Source organism: Mustela putorius, unplaced genomic scaffold (genome assembly GCF_011764305.1).
Source record: "Mustela putorius furo isolate JIRA1106 unplaced genomic scaffold, ASM1176430v1.1 tig00003866_pilon_pilon_pilon, whole genome shotgun sequence".
Lineage (NCBI taxonomy): Eukaryota > Metazoa > Chordata > Mammalia > Carnivora > Mustelidae > Mustela > Mustela putorius.
Genome location: NW_025422018.1, coordinates 1,875,608 through 1,881,971, shown reverse-complemented (window position 1 = coordinate 1,881,971; position 6,364 = coordinate 1,875,608).

The following is a 6,364-nucleotide window of genomic DNA, read 5'->3' as shown; positions in this document are numbered from 1 at the left end:
TAGGCAATGGAGATAAAAAAATCAATATTACTATTGATAAAACTGGTATTACAGAAATTCATGTGTCTTATAGGCTTATAAACACTGTACCCCAGAATTAAGCAGACTTACCTAGTTATAGTAAAACACATAGCTCCACACTGAGGCCTGTCCCTGAAAAAAATCCAAGAAAGAATGGATCAGAATGTGTAGGCTCTCAAGAGAAGTGAGAATGAGGCTTAATTATTCCCAAACTCATCAAGTTAAGTCACTTTCCCCACCAAAAAGTGTTTTAGCCAGTGCTTATTTAGGTTTGCCAATTTGTTCTTTGCTTACCGCATCCCATTCCTTCCTTCTGGGTTTTTAATTTTGGTAATTTTTAAAAAAGATATTATTCATTTACTTGAGGGAGAAAGAGAGAGCGATAGAGAGAAAGAACACAGGGAGAGGGATAAGCAGGCTCCCCATGGAGCAGGGTGCCCAATGTGGGATGAAATCCAGGGATCCCGGGATCATACCCCAAACAGAAGGCAGACCCCCAACAAGCTGAGCCATCCAGGTACCCCTCAGTAATTATTTAAATAAAGTCCTCTAAGTGGTGAACTGGTTTGTTGTTCTCTGAAAAGAAAAAATTTCTTTATCCTAATTTTTGAATAATACTTTAGCCGTGTGTAGAATTCTTGATAGTTAGTTACTTTCCCAAAAGAGTTAATAAAACCAAAAGACAACTGACAGAACAGGAGAAGATATTTGCAAACGACATATCAGATAAAGGGATAGTGTCCAAAATCTATAAAGAACTTAGCAAATGCAACACCCAAAGAACAAATAATTCATTCAAGAAATGGGCAGAGGATATGAGCAGACATTTCTGCAAAGAATACATCCAGATGGCCAACAGACACATGAAAAAGTGCTCCACAACACTTGGCATCAGGGAAATACAAATAAAAACCCAAATGAGATACCACCTCACACCAGTCACAATGGCTAAAATTAACAAGTCAGGAAATGACAGATGCTGGCGAGGATGCAGAGAAAGGGGAACCCTTTCTTGGTGGGAGTGCGAGCTGGTGCAACCACTCTGGAAGACAGCATGGAGGTTCCTCAAAGAGTTGAAAATAGAGCTACCCTATGACCCAGCAATTCCACTACTGGGTATTTACCCTAAAGATATGAATGTAGTGATCCGAAGGGGTATGTGCACCCCAATGTTTATAGCAGCAATGTCCACAATAGCAAAACTATGGAAAGAACCTAGATGTCCATCAACAGATGAATGGATCAAGAAGATGTGGTATATATACACAATGGAATACTATGCAGCCATCAAAATAAATGAAATCTTGCCATTTGCGGCAACATGGATGGAACTAGAGCGTATCATGCTTAGCGAAATAAGTCAATCAGAGAAAGATAATTATCATATGATCTCCCTGATATGAGGAAGTTGAGAGGCAAGTGGGGGGTTTGGAAGGTAGGAAAAGAATAATTGAAACAAGATGGGATCAGGAGGGAGACAAACTATAAGACACTTGCTGTGGGGGGTAGGGGGTAGTGGGGGTAGGGAAAGGGTGGTGGTGTTATGGACATTGGGGAAGGTATGTGCTATGGTGAGTGCTGTGAAGTGTGTAAACCTGGTGATTACAGACCTATACCCCTGGCACTAATAGTACATTATATGTGAATAAAAAAATAAAAAAATAATTTAAAAAATTAGTTACCTTCCCTTATCTTTGGGCTTCCATTTCTATTGAGACTAAATATTGTTCCTTTGAAAGTCATGAGTTTGTCTTTCTTTTTTCTTTGATATTTTGTAGCTTAATTATGTTGTGTCTAGGTGTGGATTTCTAAAAATTTATTCTGAAATTTTTGTTAACCTGAGGATGAATTGTTTTTGGTTTTTGGTTTTGGGGAGGGTTGGTACTGCAGAAGTCTCAGTACCTTTGAGTTATTTGCTTTGATTATTGCTTCTCATCCCTTCTTTTCAGTTTCTTTTGGATCTCCTGTTAAAATATATAGGTCTCTTTATTCTAACCTCTATGATTCTTAGCCTCTTTTTGTTATCTATTTTTAATTTCAAGCACTTTGTGATTTTTAGATGTTTGTTTTCAAACTTGTCTGTTCTTTATACTGTACTGTCTTATTTCTCCTCCTTTAAAAATCTATTGTTTTAAGTGTTCTAATTTTATAGTCTCTCTTATCACCTTTTTAGTTCTTGAGGGCTAATTCTGATTGTCTTATCTACCAATTCTGCCACAATGTACTTTCTTTCTTCCTCATAAGATTTAAATATTTGACCAAAAATTCATCTTCACTAAGGCAACTTTTACTGTAGGGTTTTTGTGTACCCTGGGTCATAGAAGTGTCCCAGAGATGTTTTGTATTTGTCAGAACCAGGAGACTTACTGGTCCTAGATCAGTCTTAATTTCTCAGTTTGGAGTTCATATACCATGCATATTGTGCTTATGTGTATATACGATTGGCTTTTGAACATCATGGATCTGAACTGCACAGGTCCACTTTTATCTGGATTTTTTTTTTTATTAACTACAGTACAGTACTATAAGTGAATTTTCTGTTCCTTATGATTTTCTCAGTACTTTTTTTTCTCTAGCTTTATTGTAAGATTACAGCATATAATATGAAAAGTGTGTTATCAGTAATGATTCTAGTCAACAGCAGGCTATTAAGTTTTTGGGAAATCAAAAATTATACTTGGATTTTTAACTATGCAGGGTCTTGGCCCCACTAGCTCTCATGTTTGTTCAAGGGTCAACTCTACTGTGTCCTGGCAGAAGTCTAGTTGTTTTGATTTCTCATAGATGACTTTTTCCCTATTCACTGCTTTGAGATGGTTGTCAGTCCATTTGTCTACTGTGGTTTGGTGCCCATTTTTCTAGTTTTTCTTCTTAAAATAAAAATAGGAGTCTCGGGGCACCTGGGTGGCTCAGTGGGTTAAAGACTCTGCCTTCGGCTCAGGTCATGATCTTAGGGTCCTGGGATCGAGCCCCGCATCAGGCTCTCTGCTCAGGAGGGAGCCTGCTTCCCTTCCTCTCTCTCTGTCTGCCTCTCTGCCTACTTGTGATCTCTGTCAAATAATAAAAATCTTAAAAAAAAAAAATAGGAGTCTCTCACTCATATGTGGAATTTAAGAAACAAAACAGATGAACATAGGGGGGATAAACAAGAAGTAAACCGTAAAAAAGGCTCCTTAAAATGGAGAAAAAACAGGATTGCTAGAGGGGAGGTGGGAAGAGGGATGGGTTAAATAAGTGATGGGTATTAAGGAGGGCACTTGTGATAAGTACTGGCTGTTATATGTAAGTGATGAATCCCTAAATTCTACTCTTGAAACTAATATTACATTATATTTTAACTAACTAGAATTTAAATAAAAATTGAAACAAACAAAAAAGAAAGCATATGGGAATAGCCATATGCTTAAATCTTTAAAAAAATATTTTTTAAAGGGACACCTGGGGGGCGCCTGGGTGGCTCAGTGGGTTAAGCCACTGCCTTCGGCTCAGGTCATGATCTCAGGGTCCTGGGATCGAGCCCCACATCGGGCTCTCTGCTCAGCAGGGAGCCTGTTTCCTCCTCTCTCTCTGCCTGCCTCTCTGCCTAGTTGTGATCTCTGTCAAATAAATAAATAAAATCTTTAAAAAGATAAATAAATAAAGGGACACCTGGGTGGCTCAGTCATTAACCGTCTGCCTTTGACTCGGATCATGATACCAGGGTCCTGGGATCAAGCCCTGCATCAGGCTGGGCTCCCAGCTCAGCGGGAAGTCTGCTTCTCCCTCTCCCACTCCCTCTGGTTGTGTTCCCTTTCTTGCTGTGTCTCTGTCAAGTAAATAAATAAAATCTTAAAAAAGAAAAAGAAAACACTCCTTCCAAGCTTTTTAGTACACATGACATATTCAGCTTCAGTTCCCTTACCTTACCAGGGCCCAAGTTCATAATCCTATCCACATGAGGGTGTTGAAACTACTCTTAAGGTCTGTAGATGTTTCTGAATCCTCGGAGATGTTACACAGTATTAGCTCCCAGCAACATTCTTAGCCTTGAGTATCTTTGTTGCTGACATTTTTGTTAAAAAAAATTCTTTTGGATATATTTTATCCAATATCCAACATACCCAATATGTTCATTATGTTTGTGGGGAAGGGTATCTGTGTAAATTCAATCTGCCACATTGCCAGATATTTAGCTCATATACTTGCGATAAATATTTGATCCAGAATCTCTACTTCAACTGGATTATTGCTGTAATTCGCTTCCTGGTCTCTCCACATTCAGTCTTTTCCCTATTTACTGTGCCAACCTGTCTTCCTAAAGCATTGCTTTGACTTTGTTATTCACTTGTTCAGAAAATTAGCGATGGTTCTTCCACTGTGTAAATTCTTCACTCTGGCATTCAAAGCCTCTCACAGTTTGACCTGCAACTTACTTTTTCAACTCTATTTCTTATCATTTTTCTACATCAACTATTTTACCTAGGCAACTTGACCTCTTACTGTTGCTCAAATATGACAAATTTCTCTACCAAGTTTCTGGGCCACTGTCTTTCTCTGGAACATAGCTCAAATTTTACACCCTTATTAAAACCTTACCTTCAATATTGTTTAAGGGTATCATGAGGCCTCCCAAGACTGCCTCAAGTTAACTGTTTCTTTCCTTTGCTACCATTTTGTACCTTTCTTTCTTATATTTTCCACATTCTGTTCTCCACCAGTTATTTGTTTTGTCCATTTTACTAGATTATAACCTCTAAATTATGAACTTTACAAGATTATGTGTACAGGATGTGTTTTTGTATACTTCAAAACTAGCCAAGGCATTGAACTAAATAGTGTACAAAAAATACTTGTGAGATAAGTAGGAAATTCACCCTCATAATAAATGCTATGGTAGAGATTTGCATTGAAGTCTAGAAACTTCTGTGTTTGAAGGGCTAGAAATAGGACACCGGTCTGTCAAAGGAGGGATCCTTTGAAACAGGAAGAGCTCAGAGAAGGCAACTTTAGAATTACACCTTAAAAAATAAGTAACTTTCGAGATAGATAATGAAAAGGAGCAAGCTAATGGGCAAAGAGGAAATAAAAGTACAAAAAAGATAAATGACATTGAAAAATAAGGTCCAACGGCAAAGGCATCAAAAAGCATGTTGTGTTTGGGGATCAGAAGTTACTGATAAGCCTTTAATGCCTAGGATGACAGATAAGATACACAGCTGAAGTCCAGAGCTAGAGCGCAAAGGATCCTGTATCCCACAGTAAGAATAAGAAGTCTTTCATTTATCCTGCAGGCTAGCCATTTACCTTTTCAAGAATGAAGACACATTTTTAAAATATTTTATTTATTTATTTGACAGACAGAGATCACAAGTAGGCAGAGAGGCAGACAGAGAGGAGGAAGCAGGTTCCCCGCTGGGCAGAGAGCCTGATGCGGGGCTCGATGCCAGTACCCTGGGATCATGACCTGAGCCAAAGGCAGAGGCTTTAACCCATTGAGCCACCCAGGCGCCCCTGAAGACACATTTTTAATGTAACAAAAACTATGCCTCTCAAAGTAACTTTTTAAAAGTTTTTATTGAAATAGGATGTCCATGTACTACCATGAGTTCAAGAATATTTCAATGCAATTTTGTATTCTGCTAATCCCCTAAACTTGTACATAAAGTAAACAAAATTGCTACATATACATAAAATCCTACTTTAAAATTCTATTTTCATTCTTAATTGGCATATGGACTCCTAAGTTACTTGCAAAAACTGCCCCCCAACCTTGCCCAATGCTGATGACCTCCAAGCCAGGAAGTAGTGCTATAACTTACTCAAAAACACTGAAATATATGGAGACTGACATGATCAGATTGAGAGTTTAAAAAACTACTCTGGTGGCAGTGGATTAGAATGGATTAGAGGATGGTGAGAATGGATACAAAATGTTAAGAGACTGTGGAAGACTACTAGCAGTCTTTCAAAATCTAATATTTTGTCTTGTACACATGGCTGCTGAACTGCAGACTATATTTCCCACCCTCTTTATAACTAAGTATGGCCATGTGACTGAAGTCATCAATGTGTATATTCAATATGTGCAACTTCCACACCTTGCCTGGTTAAAATTTCTTCCACCTCCTGTGATTTTTCCCTTTTCCTGTCAGTGGGAACACAGATTAGCCAGAGACCCAACTTTGATTCTACAAATGAGTACAATGTTCTAGGACAAGTGTTCTTTACCTTGGAGCAGGGAGGCATATCTCCAAAGGATCCATAGGTAGAATTAAACGGGGATTGTTTTGAATTAACCTTTAACTAAAATTTAACATTTCTTTCAATTTTGAATATAAACACAAATAAACACAGTCGTATTTTT